The sequence below is a fragment of the Aphelocoma coerulescens genome, unplaced genomic scaffold (genome assembly GCF_041296385.1).
Source record: "Aphelocoma coerulescens isolate FSJ_1873_10779 unplaced genomic scaffold, UR_Acoe_1.0 HiC_scaffold_97, whole genome shotgun sequence".
In the NCBI taxonomy this organism is placed as follows: Eukaryota; Metazoa; Chordata; class Aves; order Passeriformes; family Corvidae; genus Aphelocoma; species Aphelocoma coerulescens.
Genome location: NW_027184078.1, coordinates 184,734 through 193,745, shown reverse-complemented (window position 1 = coordinate 193,745; position 9,012 = coordinate 184,734).

The window sequence follows — 9,012 nt, the reverse complement described above, 5'->3', positions numbered from 1 at the left end:
TTACTTTTGTGAATTCTTTCACAAATTATCGTGTGCTTGTTCTCCAGAAATGTGTTCCTCTTTCTACTCTGTGTCTCAATTTATATCTCTTCCAATCATCATAAGACGTTTTGATTCGCTGGCAGCACCACAAAAAGCACTGGCTAAATACGCAGGTACACAAGATGATTATTCCTAACAACAAGAGTCCCATGAATAATTGTTTCAACCACTTTAGATAAGGGAGCCAAGACCTAAGTGTCTCCCATAAGTGACTTGACCAAGATGTATCATGCTTTATTACTTCATGGAGTATCTTTGCATGTTGCCAGATTGTATGTGTATCTGTTGCTATTTGCCCTGATTGGTCTATATAAGTAAAACAGCTGGTATTTTTCAATGTACAGACTCCTCCCATTTGTGCTGTGATCATATCTAATACCATACGGTTTTGAAATACTGCATCTTTTAAAGAATTTATTTCTGTTTTCCACCATCCAGTGGCACCTGCCATTGAGTTTGCAATTATTTCCATCTCTGCTGAGATGTTCGCTATTGCTTTTTCTAAGTGTACAATTCCTAAAGTTGGGAATAAAGCTCTGACAAAGCTGTGAAGGCCTGTATTGTATCTAGTCAGAGAATTAGAAGGTATACTTTGACTAAATCGGTTTCTCCAAATTCCTCTAACGATTTCTGTAATTAAACTAGTATGATTTGTACCTTGTATAGGTGGGATGAGATACCCCATAGTACACTGGCCTGTCTAATTTCCAGGTAGTTGCTTCCATTTCCACACAACCACCAAAAGCCATCTGGCAAATCACAGCTAGTTGTGATGCCCATGTCAGCATTTTTAGTATGCCTTGCAAACCAACAGTCATGCCATTGAGCAAATTGAACTTTAAAATCTGGTGAGGTAGGTGGTGAATTTACATAACAGATTGATTGATGAGTGATAAGTGACAAGGGGTTTTCCTAAAGGGGAACCTATTTGTTTGCATTGTGTACTAATATTGTACGGGGTATACGGGCTTAATGCAGTCCAATTACTAGAGGCTACCCCTAGCAATGGTAAGTGCAGTTGTTGTACCTCTCCACACAGCCAACATCCCTTATTCCAGTAGGATTAGCTATTCCCTCAAGCAAAGCTACATACTTATTTACATCAAAAGTGACTACAATCTGCCAAAAAGCAACAAAGCATAACAAAGTATTCATGATTTTCGCCTGAGTTTCAGCTTCAGTCTGTCATTCTCAATGGTTGTTACTGTCCAAGGTGCAAGAGGAGACTTCTTCACTCGGACATAATGAATCCAGGTAGGTTTTTCTCTCATGCAAATTGCAGTGAAGGTTGTCAGGAGGACTTGGAATGGTCCTTCCCACTTCTCCTGGAGTGGATCACCTGAAAAATTCTTAACATACACCCAGTCAGCTGCAGCAGGCAGGGGTTGGCTGCAGCAAGCAGGGAAAGCTGTCGGCTGCAGCGAGCAGGGAAAGCTGGCTCCTTCACAAGGAACGGACCCCAAACAAAGATGATGTAAAAGTGTTGTCAGAGGCAAAGGATGAGAGAGGGGTCTTTGTATAGGTTCCAGCTGGTTTATTGCAGCTACAGGGTCCAGGGACAAAGACAAGAGAGTGAGACAGAACGCAGTATTTTATATGGGGCTGGAACAAAGGGAAACAACCAATGGGGATCGACTGAGGAGGAGGAGATGATAGAGGAATATCCAACAGGGATAACTTCAGGGAGGGAATTACATGAGAAGACCAATGGGGCGTCGAAGAAGGGAGAACTTTCCAGAACTAATACATAAGCAACTAGGGGAAATACATAAACATGAACTTATACATAAAACTGGGTGGAGAACTCCTGAACCATTAAAATTAAAACATGTAAACTAAGAACCACTAGGAACATGGGAACTCGCCGTAACCAAGGGGTGAGGATTAGACCTTGGTGTTCTGGAGGCCTGTCCACCAGTCCTCCGAATGTTCTGCTGCTGTGGCCACCGCCTCATGCACCGTGACACTCACCAGGATCAGTTGTGTGCCATTTATGATATGGTTGCTTAGGTTGATTCTCAAATACAGTATTATACTTCTGATGCAGCTGAGTGTTAATGGTTTTTAAGTATTCAGAAATATCTTGAATACCAACCTGGGTCAGGTTTTCATCATGAGCGGCATTTAACCCACAAGGTCTACCATACAGGATTTCAAATGGGCTACTCTTTCCGTTTGATCTTGGCTTTACCCTGATTCTGATGAGGGCAATGGGTAATGCCTGGTACCAGTACAAATTTGTCTCCCGACAGATCTTGGCTATTTGTTGTTTAAGCATGTGGTTCATTTTTGTCATACATGAAATCCCTATTTGTGCTTGGTCTTTGCATATTAAGTGTTTTAATTAATTAATTTTGAGTTAAATATTTTAAAATTGAATGTTAAAATTAACCCATCAGCCCAGGTACACAAATCAAGTTTTATTATTATGGTTTTCACTTGTTCAAAGCAGTTCGTTTGCACCCTTCCCAGTAAAAAAATCCCCAGTTAAAAGTTCCCCAGTTAAAATCCCTTTTCAAACATTAATCACTTGTACACCATAAGAGTTATCCTTCCTGTGTTTACTGTATACTTTTACAAGTGTTTTAAGATGTGTGGGATGTATTTTTTTTATGTTTTTACTTGTACTTTGGTTCCAAGGCAGATTTCAAAACCCCAGTTCCAACAAACAGCCCAGCCCCCATAGCCATTACCCTATAAGCTCCATGGGAACCTGAATTTTAATGACCCTTAGCTCAACTAATACCACCCCTCTGACAAGGATGAGCCATTGGTGGACAGAGATGATCTGTCAAAGGGAAAACACCAATCATCTTAAACCGAAGGGGCGGGCTGTGGGCGGGCTGTGGGCAGAGCAAAGGCACTATAAAACAAGGAGTCAGAGAAAGGCACGCCCCTTCTCTCCAGCCTTGAGGTGCAGTTCAGTGCTGGGAAGGCGTACTCCTATCAAGGAACTTTTAGTAATTTTTTGGCTTTTGGACCAGCCAAAGGCCAGCCTAGCACTGCAAGCCCTTTTTCTCTACCTGAGGTCTAGTGCTGTTTCAGCTAGAAGATCTAAAATCCCTGTGCTCCTGGGGCATACCATCTACCGAGCCATAGGATCCCAAATTTTTATATTTTGCTAATTTTTGCAATTTTTCAGTTTTTCTGTTTTTAATAAATTGTTTTAATTTTTAAGTAAGAGTTGTCTCATTTCTCACAATTTTCTCTACTTGACTGCTAGCTTGTGGCCTGTAAGGAGTGCAGAGGTGCCACTCAGTTCCCAAGGCCTTGCTGACAGCTTGTATGTGGAGAGAGATTAGATAGAATTGAGCTACAGGCTGTGGGACGTGCCTGCAGATCCCCATGACAGCACAAAGAAGCTTCTCTCTTCCTGACCTTGGGGGGAAGAAACGCCACGTTACAGACGCACTAAGGAGAGAAGCCTGCCAGAAGCGGCCAGACACCTGAACAGTGTGTGATCACCCCCATAAAAGGACATTAAGAAAATGTGCTCTTGACATGGCAATGTGCGATAGGTTTCTTAGTGAAAAATACCATATAAGGAAATACTGTGTCTTGAAGAAGTGTATAAAACCAGATCATTTCTTTGAATAAACATCTCAGTATCCCTGTCAGTCTGAGTCCGTGCCTCAGTCGTTACCGTCCTCATTTGCACTTGTCCTGAGCTCATGGTAAGGACAGCGGGTGCTGGACTCAGCTGCTCACACACAAACCTCTGGTGACAGCAGAACTGCCCCAGGCTGTCCATCCTCGGAGCCCCAGAATGGCACAGCGCTGCTCCACAGGAGAGCTGCCTCACCCACGGGTTTGTGCTCAGGGCACTTTGAGAGGTTTTTCAGGTTGGTGAGCCAGGATGTTTCTGCTTTCAGGAGCTCCATTGCCCTGCAAGAATTTAGGAACAGAAACTTAAAGCCATGGGATTCACTCAGGGCATATTTAGAGAATCACATGAAACCACTGGAAACTTTCCTTAGGGTAAAGATGTTTCAGTGCAATTCCATTTCTCGCCAAAATATGCTCGGGCCCCTCTCAGATCATGCTATAGGCTGTGCTGGGAAGATATCAAGGAAGATGAAAGATTCAGAAGCAAATTAAGGCACAGCGTTTGAACCCTCACAGGAATTTCTTGCTCTGATGACTTTGCTGAATGTTTGAGCCAAAGCTGCTCAGGTCCAAACAGAGCCATGTCCAGCTGGTTGCTCCCTCCCAGCCTCCTCTTTCTCGGAGAAGACCCAGCTCCCAGGGGTGAGGGGCATTTGCATCATCAGTCAGCATCTTTGCTTGACAGATGGACACCCAAAACTCGATTGTTGGGGTAGGCAGCTGCATTGGATGTACCTGATCCTGGGCAAGCACCTGCAATCAGCCCGACTGGAGCAGTGGGGTTGGAGCAGAGGAATTCCAGAGGTACCTGCAAGCTCAGCCAGGGTGTGCAACAGTCCCCAGGGCAGGAATTGCCTTGGGGGAGAGGAGCTGTGCAGGAGGAGCCCCTTGCAGAGGTTTCCTCTCTGCTTTGCTGTGTTTGTGCAGCCTGTGAGTGTGGGGAGGAAAACCACAGCAGCGGGGCTGTGCTGTGCCCAGCAGCTTGAGAGCAGAGCTTCCAGCCAGGGAACGAGCTGCCTTGGCTCTGGTGTTGCTGTGAGAAAAAGAGACCTGAGTCAGTGTGAAATTATAAACAATATGAAGTCTTCTGTTATTGCAATAAATTCCATTGATAGTGACCTCTAACAATTGCTTTCTCTTTATTATTTTGTGTTGTTTTCCACTTCATTATTGTCAGCATTTCTTTCAGTTACACCATTTTTTCATGACTGTGCAGTGAATGAAAAGATTTCGAAAGAATTTGGAAAGATTTCTAAGGAATGATGAGATGAACAGCATGAAGACCCACCTAGAGAAGGAAGAGAAACTCAATTTAAAGAAAGAAGGATGAGATAATGCAGGACAAACTGCTGACAGCTTCTCATCTCCACAGCTTTTTCCAAAATCTTATGGCAGACAGAGACACAACAGCAGAAAGGCAGAACACTCTCTGTAGGTTTCCACAAACCTGCACTCCCAAAGCTCTGCCATGGCCACGCCAAGCCCTGGAACCATTGCTTTGGGTGGGTCCTCCTTTGCCCACCCCCCTCACAGCTCCATCCTGCCCCAGTTATCAGCTCCTGTTCTGCCTATCCCACCCCACAGAAATCTCCCTCTCCACTCGGGTGTGCCTGGAACTCCAGCTGCTCTCCCCGCTCAGTTCTCAGGTGGTGTCAGCACAGAGGCAAAGGTGGGCTCAGGTCCCTGGGAAGGGGGTCCCCAAGCCATGCAGCTCCACCAGGGGTGAACCTGGCTCAGCTTGGCTCTCCTGCTCATCCTCATGCTGGCTTTGCTGGGAATCAGAGGAGAACAGCGGAAGGTGCTGCTGGGAGTTCCTGAAGCAGTGGGCAGGAGCCTGGGAAAGGGACATGCTCCAAGACATCAGCTTCCAGTGATCCCTTAAACTCTCTCTCTGGCCATCTCCTTTCTCCCAGCAGAACTTCCTGGCCCTGCTGAGCAACAAGGGTTGCTCTGTTCCTCTTCTCTGCCTCTGTCCCTTACCCCCAGCCCAGGATGTGCTCAGGCAAGAAAGCAGCAGATCTTACAGGTGCCCCATGTGCAGCTCTGCTCCTCCTTTCCCAAAGCCTCACATCTCACAGCTGCCCTGATGAGCCAGAGGAAGAGGGGCAGCTGCACCAGGGATTCCTTCCAGTTCCCAAAGACCAACTCCATTGCAATCCCAAGTGCTTTGCAGAGCAGAGATCCCCTGTTTGACTCAGTGGGCCCTCACTGCTGCCTGCAGTGGGCATCTGCTCTCTGTGCACTGCTAATGCAAAGCTGACCGATCCTGTGCTGTTTGGCTTCTTAAATCTATGTTTTTCCAGAAATTGTCACTAACACTCTGCAGAGATGGTTTCACTTTCTGTTCCATTCTTTGCTCTGCACCCTCTTCCTTCAATTCTTCACTGTGGTTCCTGGCTCCTTCCTCCAGCTCTGCAGCTCCTCTCTCCAATGTCCTTCTTTATCCTTCCAGCAGAACCAGCAGGGGAACACATGGCACAGGCCACAAAGAGTGACAACAGCAGTGAGAGGGAACAGCCCTGACACCTGGAAGAGAAAGTACCAGAAGTAATTTTCACTAAAGCCCTTGCATTATTATTAAGTGCCATAGTTCTTCTTATGAAATCCATTCCTTGCTCCTGTCATGGTCAGGTGATGGCAAGGCACAGACTCACTGGAACAAGGAATAGCAGCCTCTCTCTCTCTCTCATCTCAGTGCATTCTCTTATTTCTTATTTTCGTGAAAGTTTCTTTAAGAACCAGACACAAAACACACGTCTAAGTTCCTAGAATAACCCTGGAGCAAGGTGTTCACAGTTCAGGTTTTATCTTCAGAAGGAACATGATAATTAGAAACTTGTACTGATACACACTAATTAAAAAGAGAGGAATGGAAAAACCACAGGCATTAGAAATGTAATACATATATCACATAAAAATCATAAATGCAACTGTCTTGGGGTGACTTTATGATGTGTATCCCATATCGCTGCCCTATGCCCAGAAATTAATTTTTGTGCCTTTCTATGCCTTTTAACTGAGCCTGAGAGGGGGGAGGAAAAACTGAGCAAAACTTTTTCAAAGCAGTTTGCAGCTTGTTCAAGGTCAAACAGAGATAGAGACTTTTTTTTTTTTCAACTCTGCCAGGAGAGCAAGAGGGAAGGGAAGCACCCAGCTTGCTTTTCTTTCCAGCCAGCTTTCTGCAGATTTTTTTCCTCAGCTCCTTTTCCTCCGGAGAGTTGAACTTTTGTTTTCCTGGGACTTTGTTGTTTTCCTTTTCTCTCTGCTGGACTGTTTCAACATCAGAATACATTGGGAGGACTTTCCACCAAGGCCTTGGCCCTGGAGGTGGGCCCACCACCACATCCCAGCTCCAAGGAGGGAGAGGGAGATCTACGGAAGGACTCTGAATTTTCCCCCAGGTTTCTCTCAGCAGAGCGGGAGGTTTTATCATTTAGCATTATTATCCTTTTCCTGTGTGTTTGTTAAATAAATAGTTTTTATCTCTTTCACTTTCCTTTGAGGAAAATTTATTTTTTCCTGAACCCAGTGGGGGAGGGCTGGTTGTAGCCTGCCTTCTCTCAGAGGATATATTTCTAAATTTGGCCAAACCGGAACAGCAACCTAACACTTCATTCTCCAGATGAAATGGTTCTCCCATTGCTGTACGTCCCAGATTCTTCACACATACACAGATTGTTTAAACACTTACAATCCAAGCTTCCCAGGTCTCTTACCTGAGATTTGGTGTAGAACTCACTGGATCATTCAGCTGCTCTGCTTTGGGGGGCACTTTGGATGCTGTTTCCTTTGTTTGCTGAAATCACACAGTCGATGTATCTGCCATGGCACAGGAGGATCACACACCAAATCCCAGGAGGTAGAAATTCTTTGAGTCTTCCAGCAACACAAGCACTTCCCAACACAGCGAGCCCAGGGAATGCAGGCGGGGTGGAGGTGAAGCTCAGGACAAATGTAAAGAACGCTGGACAGAAGAGGTCAGAAGCAACATATAATTCCTCCAATGATTTCTTCTGAGGACATTGAAATTCCAGCTCCATTCTTTCTTCAACCACAACCAGAAATATGGAGTAAAGTGATACAGACAACACACCATAATGATTTTTCCAAACACTTTGGAATTGCTTCCTGACTTCCATTTTGCTCAGTGATCAATACTGCAGCAACTCAGAAGCATTCTGTGCCTCTGTATCACAGCGCTCATCTTCTTATGCACTTTCTATCACCACATCTGCAAAAGACTAAACAGCCAAGAGGAAATGAAAATTAAACACACACAGGAACTGGGTACAGACACAGCTCCATCTGACACTGGAGATTCTGACACTTTTCATTTCAGGTGTCTCATGCCCTGTACAGGATCACAGAAACACAGAGTAGGTGAGGTTGGGAGTGACCCCAAGAGATCACCTGTTCCAACTCCTCTGCTCACCCAGGGACACCTGGAGCTGGTTGGCCAGATCCTCTCCAGAGGCTTTTGAATATCTCCGAGGATGGAGGCTCCACCACCTCCCCAGGGAACAATGTCTGTCAGACCCAGGGAGCAGTTTGGGCCTCAATGGCCTTGCTGCATTTCTCTCTCCATTTGACATCTTCTTGGTGAGGTACCTTGCTGGGGTAAGAGAAAACAGGCACAAGCTGCAACATGAGAATTCCCATGAAATGGACAGATATTTTTGGTAGCTTTTTACCATGAGGGTAATTAAATATTTGAACAAGCTGATGTGATTTGATCCATGGAGGGTTTTTCCCCCCTTGTGTCTATAGAGTAAGGAGGAGAATGTAAATAAAAATGAGAAGCCTCTGCCTCTTGTCATTGCATTATTGCCCTAATTGTTGTCATGCCTTAAAGTTTGTCAAGGTGATGAGAGCTGAAACCAAGTCCCAGCTGTGCTTGAACAGACTGAAACCCCAGAATAGAGAGTTTTGAAATTAGGGGAGGAGTGCAGACACTTCCCTGATCTGGAATTTCAATAAAATGGGGAACTGAGTGGGATGGGATAAGAGATTACTTGACAAAGAAAAATGAAGTAATGGGGTACTGCTAAAGATTTTGGTGGTAAACCCAGGATAAAAAAATTGGACTTGCTCATATAGTTAGAACTGCCTGATACACAAATTTGGAATGTCTGTTCTAATGCTTAATTAGTGATCAAAAATCTCAGTAACACTCACTAACCATGAAAATTTCTGATCTCGTAATTCAGACTAATAATAGAAGCTATTGTGCCTTGAGATAAAGGAGGTGCAATACAGCAGCATGTCAGGAAATGTTCCAAACCCACCTTGTAAGATCAGTTATCAGGTGGGACATCTCTGCACTGGCTGAAGGTGTAAAATTCAAGGCCATTTCTGAAGAAAGTT